The sequence below is a fragment of the Podarcis melisellensis genome, assembly GCF_964234715.1.
Source record: "Podarcis melisellensis genome assembly, chromosome: 5".
Taxonomy (NCBI): domain Eukaryota; kingdom Metazoa; phylum Chordata; class Lepidosauria; order Squamata; family Lacertidae; genus Podarcis; species Podarcis melisellensis.
In genome coordinates, this window is record NC_138537.1 from 36,471,257 (window position 1) to 36,482,958 (window position 11,702).

An 11,702-nucleotide genomic window follows, 5' to 3' on the forward strand; every position below is an offset into this window, starting at 1 on the left:
GAACTGTCATCAGCACTAGTGGCAACTTCCCTTCCAGTGCAGATGGAGCTTTCAATGGGTGCAGGGGTATAGGGTTTTAAAAAACCAACCCTCCACCAATGCAATGGCTCCAATCCTGTTTAAGACCTCTTGTGAATCCTATTAAAGGGGGGGGGGGAATAAACATGAAAGCCAAACCATGCATCATCATAATCTGCAGTTTGACTAATTCCTGGATATATTCTAGAAAGAACCACCATATGGAGATGGACACTCATTCATGGGAATATTTGCAGATGAATGGCATATCTTGCAGAGGTAGCCAATAGGTTTCAAAGAGTAGTAATAATAATAATAATAATTTAATATTTGTACCCCGCCTATCTGGCTGGCTTTCTCCAGCCACTCTGGACGGCCTCCAACAAAGATTAAAAATACATTAAAATGTCACACATTAAAAACTTCCCTAAACAGGGCTGCCTTCAGATGTCTTCTAAATGTCAGGTAGTTGTTTATCTCTTTGACATCTAATGGGAAGGCGGCCCACGGGGTGGGTGCCACTACCGAGAAGGCCCTCTGCCTGGTTCCCTGTAGCTGGCAAGCTGGCAAATCTGCCTTAGGGGATATTTAACAATATCCTTCAACTATAAACTGCATGGACCACTGCAATTGACTTTTTTTTTGCTTCAGAGGGTGTAGAGCCTGTGTGTGTATGTACCGTACATCTTACTCTGTTCCCTTTGCTCTAGAAGGTGCAACAGTGCTGTGTGGCTAAGCAGGTGAGTCTTTCTACAGTCTTTTTACAACCAAAGCACTATTAGAAGCATAGGAGCACAGGAAGCTGCCATATACTGAGCCACACCATTGGTTCATCTAGTTCATAGAATGGCAGTACCCTCCAGGCTTTTAGGTAGAGGACATTCCCAGTCCCACCTGGAAATGCTGGGAATTGAATCTGGGGCATTCTGCATACAGACTGCAGAGCAGGGAAATAATGTGAATCTGTGCCTATGTGCCTAATACTCTGCCCAGGGAGGCTTGTCTGGTACCTTCATTCCATATCTTTTAGGTGCCAGACAAAAATGTTTCTATGTAACCAGGCCTTTGCAGCAAAACTGCTGCCAAACTTTGGAACAGATTTGGACTGAATGTTGGGTTTTGGAGTGATAGCGAAGACCCTCCTTTTGAGTATCGACTACTCACTTTGTGGGGTGCTGTAAAATGTGTGGTTTCCGCTGCAAAACACAGCAAAACCATTGCCATTTTGGCACTGGTTTGAAGTGATTTGGACACTGTTGGATTTTTGGGTTTTTGCTGCAGAACAACTGCAAAACATTCACACAGATTTGGAGAGGATCCAATTTGTTGGGCTTCATAGTTAATTATCCTGGCCGATTAAACAATCAATGGCCTTTTACATGTGTTTGTGGGAGAGTGGTTATTTGTTTCTGTTGTTTGTATTTTGTGTTCTTATTTTGTATTTTTATGTTGTGAACCACCCTGTGATCTTCGGATGAAGGGTGGTACACAAATTTAATTAACAACAACAACAACAACAGATGATCAGTCATAGGCTCACCCACAAAATAAATCAGTGCACACATGGTTACAATTCATCTTAGAAATGAAGAAAATCTCCAAGGAGATAATCCAAGGTGTTCCATTCTTTTTTTAAAGAAAGTTCAATTTTCTGCAGTGCAAAAAGAGAGAAATAAGAACCTTAGAAGAAACAACAGACACAGGGAAGTGTAGTGGTTAGAGTGTTGGACTAAGACCCAGAAGACAAGGGTTCAAATCTCTACTCAGCCATGAGGCTCACTGGCTAAAAGACTTACCTACCTCACAGAGTTGTTGTGGGGATAAAATTTAGAAGGGGGGAGGGAGCCACCTTGAACTCTATGGAGGAAATGTAGGGTATAAATGTAATAATAAATACAAATGGGGAAGACAATGCATTTAAGAGGAAGCTTTGTAAATGCCCAGTGAAAATGGACAGTGGCTCTTAGACTGTCTTGCTAACAATATGGGAAAAGAAATCTATAGAGATCCCTGAGCACAATTCAAGTGAGGTAAAATGTCAGGGAAACCAAGGGCTTACAAAGTGCTAAGAGTCTGCACCATAAGTGGAAACAATCTTGTAGTAGACATATAACAAGTAGGCGAGAATGATAAAATACCAGTAAATGATGGCTTGGGTTGTATAATGGTGCTTCTGGTTTCTGTCAGACCAATTCTCAAGACTTTAGAACTGGAGGTGAAGAAAGGTCTCACACTAGGAAGCCATGCATTATCATCCAAAGCATCAAGAAGTGATTGTGGGACAAATCACAAGTCTGAGATCACCAATTCATTCGTGTTATCTCCTGTGCCTTTTCTTGGCCTCTGAACTCAGCCTTCTGGCAAGAGTATTACTGTTAGCCACTTGGAGTGGGATTTTGTTTCTTTAAAAACCTCTTCATGCTGATTCATTTCAGGGGAAAAAACAATCTGCATTTCTGATTAGAGTTTGAGGTAGGTGGGGGGAATTCAAGAGTAGCTTTTGCTTATAAATGGAGGAACAATTTACTTTCCAAATTGCTTGCAGCCTCAGCTGTTGCTGCCTTCTAGTCAGAACAATAATTAAAAGCTAGGTAAAAGGAATATGTTTTTAAGACTTAACTACTAAATGGCTGGCTTTAAATAACAGTAATGATACATAATAAAATTCAATCCTACTGTTCTCCTCTCTTACATAAAACCACCTGAATGAACAGAAACCTTCTTAAACACTCCTCAGATATGTACACACACATATGGTTCCCCCAGGTGCTCAAACGTGGTAGAAATATCTACCAAGTGAATCATCTAAAATATTTGGCAAGGAAACCATGAATCAGCAAAACAACTGTGATCAACCTACAGATTTTTCTTGTTACTTTGAAAACAATTGTCCCACAAACCTTCCCCATGCTCCTTCCTAGCATGCCTGAAAGTGCAACCTAAGCACATACTTTGGATGACACATTTTGGCACATGGCAAAAGCACAGGCCTCTTGCTGCCACTGTGGCTCTTCTAGCAGTGTAACCAGAAGCATTTCTGCATTTGAAGTAGAAACAGGCAGTTATCTGCCTCGACAGACAGAACCTGTTGCAAGACAAAAGTCTTGTCTATAGACAGCACCTAAGGGGTTCATATGGCCCCTCCATGTGTTGAAAGAATGAATGGGGAGGTGGGTGTGCTGCCACCAATACACACAGAAGTCAGACCTGCAGTCATTCCTGCATTCAGCTGGATTGTAAAGGGGCTTTGCTTACATGCTGATGTATTTAAGGGACCGCCTCTCCTGGTATGCCCCGCAGAGGACCTTAAGGTCCATGAATAACCATAGTTTAGAGGTCCTGCACCCTAAGGAAGTCAGACTATCCTCCACCAGGGCCAGGGCCTTCTCAGTGATGGCTCTGACCTGGTGGAATGCTCTGTCCCATGAGACTAGGGCCCTTCAGGATTTAACTTCCTTCCGCCAGGCCTGTAAGACAGAGCTATTACGCCTGGCCTTTAATTTGAATTCAGCCTGATCTTTTATTTCCCTTCTCTTCCCTCCCCCTCCCCTTTTATGAAGGTTACCCGATCTGAGACCCCACAGCTAATTCTCCCCTGGTCTCCTCGCTGGTCCAAGTAGGACCAATTCAGCTAGCCCTGGGGATTATCTAATGCTTATTGGATGGATTTCCCCTAAATTGATATCTGAACTTTGGATTTTATTTTTATTCATGTTTTTATACTGTATTTTATGCTGCTTTTACAATTAAGTGTTTTAAATTTGTTGTTAGCCACGCTGAGCCCGGTTTTTGAACCGGAAAGGGCGGCGTATAAATAAAAAAATATTATTATTATTATTATTATTATTATTATTATTATTATTATTATTATAAGATGTGGGCCACATTAACCACGAACCCCAAACTTTGGGCTCCAAACGGGTGACAAGGTTTTGCAGGGGGTTTTTTTTGAAGCATTTTGCAGCGAAAACGCCACATTTTGCAGTGCCCGACAAACTGAGCAATTGATACATCAAACACAGGGCTCGTATTTAATATTAACTATGAACCCCCAAATCTGGGATCCTCTCCAAACCAATATTAAGTACAAACTCCGAGTTTGATGTATCAGTTGCTCAGTTCATGGGGTGCTGCAAATCACTCCAAAACTTTGGCACAGGTTTGGAGAGCATCCCAATTTTAGAGGTTGTAGTTAATTTTCCTGCTGATGTGTATGAAGAGGGGCCCAGATTGGACCAAATTTCATGTTGCTGTTCCAGAGAACTGGCAGAACAAAAGAATGGATATGGGGGGGGGCACTCTCACCAGCATTGTCATACAATATAGTCTAACTTTGCATATATATTTGGGAGGGGTTGAATATTGATGTACAGGATGAAGAGTTAAGAAGTCTAGTCTGTTTCAGAGGAAAAACATAAGTAGCACAGCGCATTACAGACTACAAGGACAGAACATCATTTCTGATTACCTGTCAAAGGCTTCTTTGCACAAAAACAATGCACATTTGCACAAGATCACCTTCTCCCTCTTTAGTGATCTGTAGGATTAAAAAAACAAACAATCCAGAGCTCTAAAATGCCCACTTCAGAGTGTCTCTTAACAGAAAGAAGTACCTTATTTCTTGCATACTTATGGAAACAATATATACTGGAATTAACAGCATCTGCAGAAATACAGAAAATGTGGTTCCAAGATAACCCAAAGGCTTAAATCCTAATGATTTGCTGATTCTGCATAACAAATAAGTTGCTACTGGACTGCTGTCACTAGAGCTGTATGTAAGACCCCCCCCCCCACAAATGATTTGAGAACACCCAAACACATGGAAGCTAGCTCCATCCATTTGCATTATTCCTATTTCACCACGTTTTCAGGACCAAGGTTTGAATTTTGGAAAGCTGCCTCCTTGTTTCTGAATGCCTGAGGATTGGCAAAATCGCCATGTGGAGCACTCCCTAGGACAAACAAAAGCTCCTGTATTTTGTGAATAGCTTACAGCCTAACAAAAGATGCCAAGAAACAACTGCTCAGATTACTTCTCAGGGCATTAAAAAAACAAAACAAAAAACCTCTGGGCACAGAGGAATGTAGCTGGCACTCGACCCTCCTGCTGTTTTCAAGGGCACTGACATCTGAATTTGAAATAAGCCTCTTCTTGTCTTTAAATTGTTTTCCCCGAGACACACATGGGCACAGAGCTGCCCAGACATATAGCTGCTACCATCTGCAAGGACTCTGGAACAGCAGATGGTCAGAGGGATGACAGTGTGAGGCAGAGAGAAAGAAAGAAGGGGCAGGTGCAGGCAAAATTGCTAATTAGATATGGAACATTAAGTTTCCATTCAGCACCTTAAACAAAAAATAAAATAAAACTACCCACAGAGCTTAAATAAACCAAATTCTCTGGGAGAGATTGTAGCTCCCCAAGAAGAAAGGAGAGTTTTTTTCTTGGGCAGGGAATAATTTTTAAAACTGAGAAAAGAATTTTATTGATTTACTCTGTATTTTGAGCTGCAGACAAAGGATTCAGGTAGACAGAAGCTTATGAATAGGAAAGACAGCACTCCTCAAAATACAAAGTCCAAAATTCATAGGAACAACTAATTCTCATTCCAATTATCTCTTTTAAACATGTTCCATCCTCTCCCAGTCATTTTATTGCATATTCTAACTGTACATTTCTTTTTCTTTCTTTTTTAAAAAATCATTTAGAAATTCAAAGGTTTACAAATTTAATACACATTACATACTTTCTATTTAATATTTGTTTACCATTTGACTTCTCCTCCACCCCTCCATCGTTTCCCCATATTCTCTAATATTGCTGCATATTATTACTCTATGCTTTATTCTTTCCACTTATTCTCAGATACATATTTTACTGCAGTTCTTCATTCAAATCCTACTTGCAATTTTGCATGTCTACAATAGCGCTTTAGATATTCTACAAATATCTTCCAATCCTCCTTAAAATCTTCCTCTTCTTGATCTCTAATTTTCATAGCTACATTTGCCAATTTGGCATATTCTGTCAATTTTAATTGCATCTCTTCTTTTGTAGGTACCACCTTCTCTCGCCATTTTTGCGCACATAGTACCTTTGCTGCCACTGTTGCATATAAAAATAAGTTCATCTGCCTTTTTGGAACATCTGCCCCTGTTATCCCTAAAATAAGTGCTTCTGGGGTGTTTTTTTTTTTTGGAAGAGTCACTTTAAATATTTTCTTTACCTCATTATAGACCAGGCATAGGCAACCTTCGGTTTCCACAATTTTCCCCACGACTCCATTTTGATATTATGTCCCACATCTCTAGCCCAGTGAATCAAAGCAGATTTAACCATTTCATCTTTGGTTTGCCATTCCAACAAAATCATATACGATACATCCATGAGATTACCCCCCCCCCATTTTCTGTTAGCTCCTTTTCAAACTGAGAGCTTTGGTTAATAAAAACCACACTGCTTATCTTGTTATTCTGACTGTGTTTCTGCCATTAACACAGAGGAAAAACATGCTAAATTAACAATAGCAATATAGAGTCAGTAGTATGATTCCTGCATCCTGCTTGTGGAAAACATCTCCTAAGGCAGTGAAATTTTACACGTGTGTGTGTGTGTGTGTGTGTGTGTGTGTGTGTGTGTGTGTGACTGTGTGTAACCTGGTGAATTTTGAATGGATGAAATGTAACTATGTAGCCTAATGTACAAAGCAGAGCTGGCTTGGGACGTCTTGCTGCTTGAGGCGAAACAAAATGGCTTACTTCCACTAAAGCTGCCCCCAACAAAGTTGTCGTGGGAGAAAAAAGAAAGCTGGAGAGGAGTAGGCAGTGGCAACAGCAGAGGAGGAGGAGCAAGCAGTGGTGGTGGAAGAAGAAGAAGAGTTTGGATTTGATATCCTACTTTATCACTACCCGAAGGAGTCTCCAAGCGGCTAACATTCTCCTTTCCCTTCCTCCCCCACAACAAACACTCTGCGATGTGAGTGAGGCTGAGAGACTTGAAAGAAGTGTGATTGGCCTAAGGTCACCCAGCAGCTGCATGTGGAGGAGCGGAGACGTGAACCTGGTTCACCAGATTATGAGTCTACCACTCTCAACCACTACACCACACTGGCAGGCTCCTCAGATCTGCCACTTCTCTCATTGTCTCCCAATCTGCCACCTGAGGCAACTGCCTCACAACACCTCCTCCCCACCCCCGTTTATTAAATTTGTATGTTGCCCTTCATCCAAATACCTCAGGGCAGTTTACAGCATAAAAAAATACAAATTAAAAACACAAAATACACAATAAAAGCAAGAACATACCAAACCAATAAATGCCTCCCCTACCACATGGGTGGGCCGGCCCCGATACAAAGCCATATCCATTGCTCCACTCACTGCTTTCTCTCTGGCCTCACCCTCCAATGGAGTGTGGCTCTTGATCTGAAGGAGGTTCTCCCATGCCTGACATATAGGATTCCTATGAAAGAGTGAACTCTTGGTTTGACTTGTGAATTCTAGTCTTTGTCCTTTCCAAATGCTTCAGTGCCCTTTGGGGTGCCATCTGTATCAACTTGTAAAATTATGGCATAATGAACAACAGCAGCATCAGGCAGGAAACTTGTGTCCCCTCCCTCGCCCCACTCCCAACACCCAGGCATGCAGAGGCTGAGAAAATTAACCAATTGAGGTCACAAGAGACCTTGAATACTATAGTTGCTGCTTCTCCCTCTGAATAAAAAGAACATTTTGGGTTCTGAAAGTGACCACCTGTGGGGGAATGAGAGTTTCCTAGTCTCTAGCCATGCCTTCTTCACCTCGGCAAGCCAGCCTTGCATTTTCTTTCTGAATGAGTGAGAGAGTTTCATAAATGCAGTTGTTCTATTCTTGGCGTACTGTTTAATTCATGAACGCTCTTAACCATCTGTCACATCGATCTCCTTCCTTTCACCTGCAGCTAGGCTAACATTCTTCTGTACCAGAATGAAAAGATTACTAATTCAGCTTTTCTAAGCAAGCAAGCACACAACCCCATCATCCTAAAAAATGTCGTCATGGAAGCAAATTTGTCCCAAGTAAGAAATTTCTTGGTTGGACAGTGTTCTTGAAGCTACCAACGTGAGTCTGACCAAACTGCGGGAGGCAGTGGAAGACAGGAGGGCCTGGTGTGCTCTGGTCCATGGGGTTACAAAGAGTCGGACACGACTGAACGACTAAGCAACAACAAGAAATTTCTCTTCTCAGTGTAGAATGCTGTGCCGGGCCCAGGGGTTAACCCAAGCAATGTGGTCCAGGTCCGGTCCCGAATGCAAGGATTCCATGAGGAGTCAGTCCAACAGGGCCAAGGCAGGAAACCAGGCTAGGTCAGGCACAGGGTAACAGGCAGGTTCCAGCAAGCAGCAATGTTGCTCCCGCAACCTGGGGTGGGGTCTGGCAGCCTTTTATCTCTGACGGGGTAATGGCCGGTCCTGATCCCCTGGTGACTCACCTCCCTGTCTCACCCGAAGGCGAGCACTCCTCCTGCGGTTACTCAGGTCTCTCCTTCTTTCAGACCTGAGTCTCTGCAGCTCAGAAGATGTCAGTGGGTTACTAGACCCAGAGGCCGCCTCATCCTCTCCTGACCCAACTGGTAGTTGAGCAGCTGCACGTGATTGCCCAGCAGAGGGCAATGAGGTAATCCCCACATCTGGAGCCAGGGCAGGCTCGGGCCCCTGACTCCACTCAGCTGGTGCTTGTTGCAGCGGAACCTGTGTAGACTGGGGCTGTTCAGAATCAGGCCCCAGACTCGGTTCATGTGCTGCCTGAGGCAGAGGATCTGGTGGGGATGAAGACTCCTCCGGTTCCGAGTCCGAACCCAAGTCCCAGGCCATCACAAATGCCTAGCAAATACAAGCATCTTCACTGCAGGCCTAGGTATGAGATGTGTACTGACTCAGCACCTGAACCGCTGTGCAGCTGTATAATGGGCATGCATAAATACCACCTTATATTGAAAACCTACATATCTGTATGCTTCCATTCGAAACACACCACAAAATCCATTATCTACAGCAGAGGTGGCTAACCCATAATCTGAAGGCTACATATGGCCCTCAGTATGTTTTTACTGCCCCCCAAACCTTCCAAATTGGTAGAAATAAAGTAAAAGAATAAATAGTTTAAATATTTGTTTGATGAACCCATGGGATCCCCACTGTGCTCCTGATGCCAAAAGGTGTTTTTGTTGTTGCCCCCTCTCAACTTCATCCATTAAAAATTGTTGTTGTTGTTGTTGTTATTTACTAATTGCTCTCACAGGTACCCCATTGTGATACCACAAGGTCCCTTCACAATTTTTAAACTGACCTCTATCATGGGTTCCATATCGTAATGGCAAACGTTTTTTGACCTCTTGGCGGCCATATTCTTTTTGAGACTGCTACTCTTGACTTCCAAAATGTATACTTTAAAAACTTTGTGTCAATATCTATATCTTGAATGTGTAGCAGGACAGGCTGTAAATTGTATACACTCTTTCTATCTATTCAGTTGGTTTCTGCTTTTTATTCCATGTCCTAGTGTTGAATCTTGAATTCCTAGCACTTACAACTAGCTGTGGTGATATCAGAGCATATTTTGCCCAGAGCTCCAACATGGCTTCCACATTGCAGGCTCAGTTCCATCATTTACTTCTTTGCCTTCAAAGCAAAACCATCTGATTGTCTGACCATCTGCCTAGCTAGAAGAAGAATAGTGTGTGTGTAGACTGGAATCCATGAGAAAATGTTTAATTAAAGCTGGTCCTAAGCGTCAATGGGACGCGGGTGGCGCTGTGGGTAAAACCTCAGTGCCTAGGACTTGTCGATCGTATGGTCGGCGGTTCAAATCCCCGCGGCGGGGTGAGCTCCCATCTTCCGGTCCCAGCTCCTGCCCACCTAGCAGTTCGAAAGCACCCCTAAGTGCAAGTAGATAAATAGGTACCGCTTTATAGCGGGAAGGTAAACAGTGTTTCCGTGTGCAGCGCTGGTGCTGGCTCGCCAGAGCAGCTTCGTCACGCTGGCCACGTGACCCGGAAGTGTCTGCGGACAGCACTGGCTCCCGGCCACTTAAGTGAGATGAGCACACAACCCTAGAGTCGGACACGGCTGGCCCGTAAGGGCAGGGGTACCTTTACCTTTACCTTTAAGCGTCAATAATGTTAAAAGGAAGTAGAAGCAGTTGCTGCCCTTTATGGGTTTTCTTTTTAAATAATGATTTCTCCCACAGTTTTTAAAGTAACCAGATGTCAAACCATTTAAGGGATCAATTAGGACAGAAACCAAAGTGGATTGCAAAGCTTGGCTCTTATGAGCATCTTCTATGACACACAGTATAACTATTTGAACTAGTTTTCCCTGTCATCTTCGTATCAGCATTACTCTGGCTAGACATAAGGACAGAGATGAGATGAGTAGGTTAGCAAAACATTCAAGAACCGAATTCACCCTGATTTCTGAACCTTGTTTTCTTTTGACAGGTCTTCACCCAAATAGTTTATCCTCCCCACATCCGAAGGCTTGTTTATTACATGAAATCATCACTTTGTGAAAAGTATCGGGTAAGCAAAAAGGAGACATTCAAAATTTGTAGTCCTGTTGGACAGCTTAAATAACTTCTTTGGTGGAAAGAATGTTCTGCTCCTGCTCTGAAATGAACATCTTTAGCGGTTTAGCAACAATTTGGCTAGTAAACGTATCCAAAATATCAATACGATATTACCCTGTGTAAAAAAATACCACAAGCCGGTGAGATCATAAGGGGCTTTCAGAAGGAATTTTTATAGCAGACTCATGCCATGATTTAACTTTTTTCCTAGAAGCTTTGGCATGTCCTAGAAAACAGTCAAAAGCAGAAAAATATAAGAACTCTGATGACTGCATCTGGAGGAAATTTACATTCTGGTTCAGAAGTTACTTAAGCCAAAGCATTTGGATTTAAGCTGATGCACAGTCTAAGTCTATATCTGTTTATTCAGAATAGGCATGGTTAGCATAGTGCTGTATGCACCACTTTGCTCAGTAAAATGTGGTAAGCACAAGTCTAAGCTTCAGTCTCAACATTTTGATTTATAACTCTGGTTCAGTCTGTGTAGAGACTGATAAAAGTAATGCAAAATAAATCACAGGAAAATGCAGGAACAGTAACACTGGCAATTTGTTGTTGTTTCGTCCTTTAGTCATGTCCGACTCTTCGTGACCCCATGGACCGGAGCACGCCAGGCACTCCTCTCTTCCACTGCCTCCCGCAGTTTGGTCAAACTCATGCTGGTAGCTTCGAGAACACTGTCCAACCATCTTGTCCTCTGCTGTCCCTTTCTCCTTGTGCCCTCCAGGAGCACCATAACAGGCCAAATGAATCAGGTTTGACGCATATTCAGCATCTCCTCTGAATCAGGTTCTGTAGTTTCTCTGACACTTGATTGCAGCCTTTACCCAGAACTCACAAAAGCAGATGTTTCTCTGAAGGTTTGTGTGAGAGAAGACAAAACATGGAAGGGCTTTCCTTTTTGTTCACATATTTCTTGCAGCTTATTTTATCAGTGACCACAGTAAATAGCATCATGTTAGAAGGCTGATAATTCAAGGGCAGTGAGAAGATGGACAGTGCCTGCAACATTCCTTTGAAGTGTGTGCATGAAGTCTCACAAAGAGGGGAAAAGAAAAGAAATTACACTCCTCTAT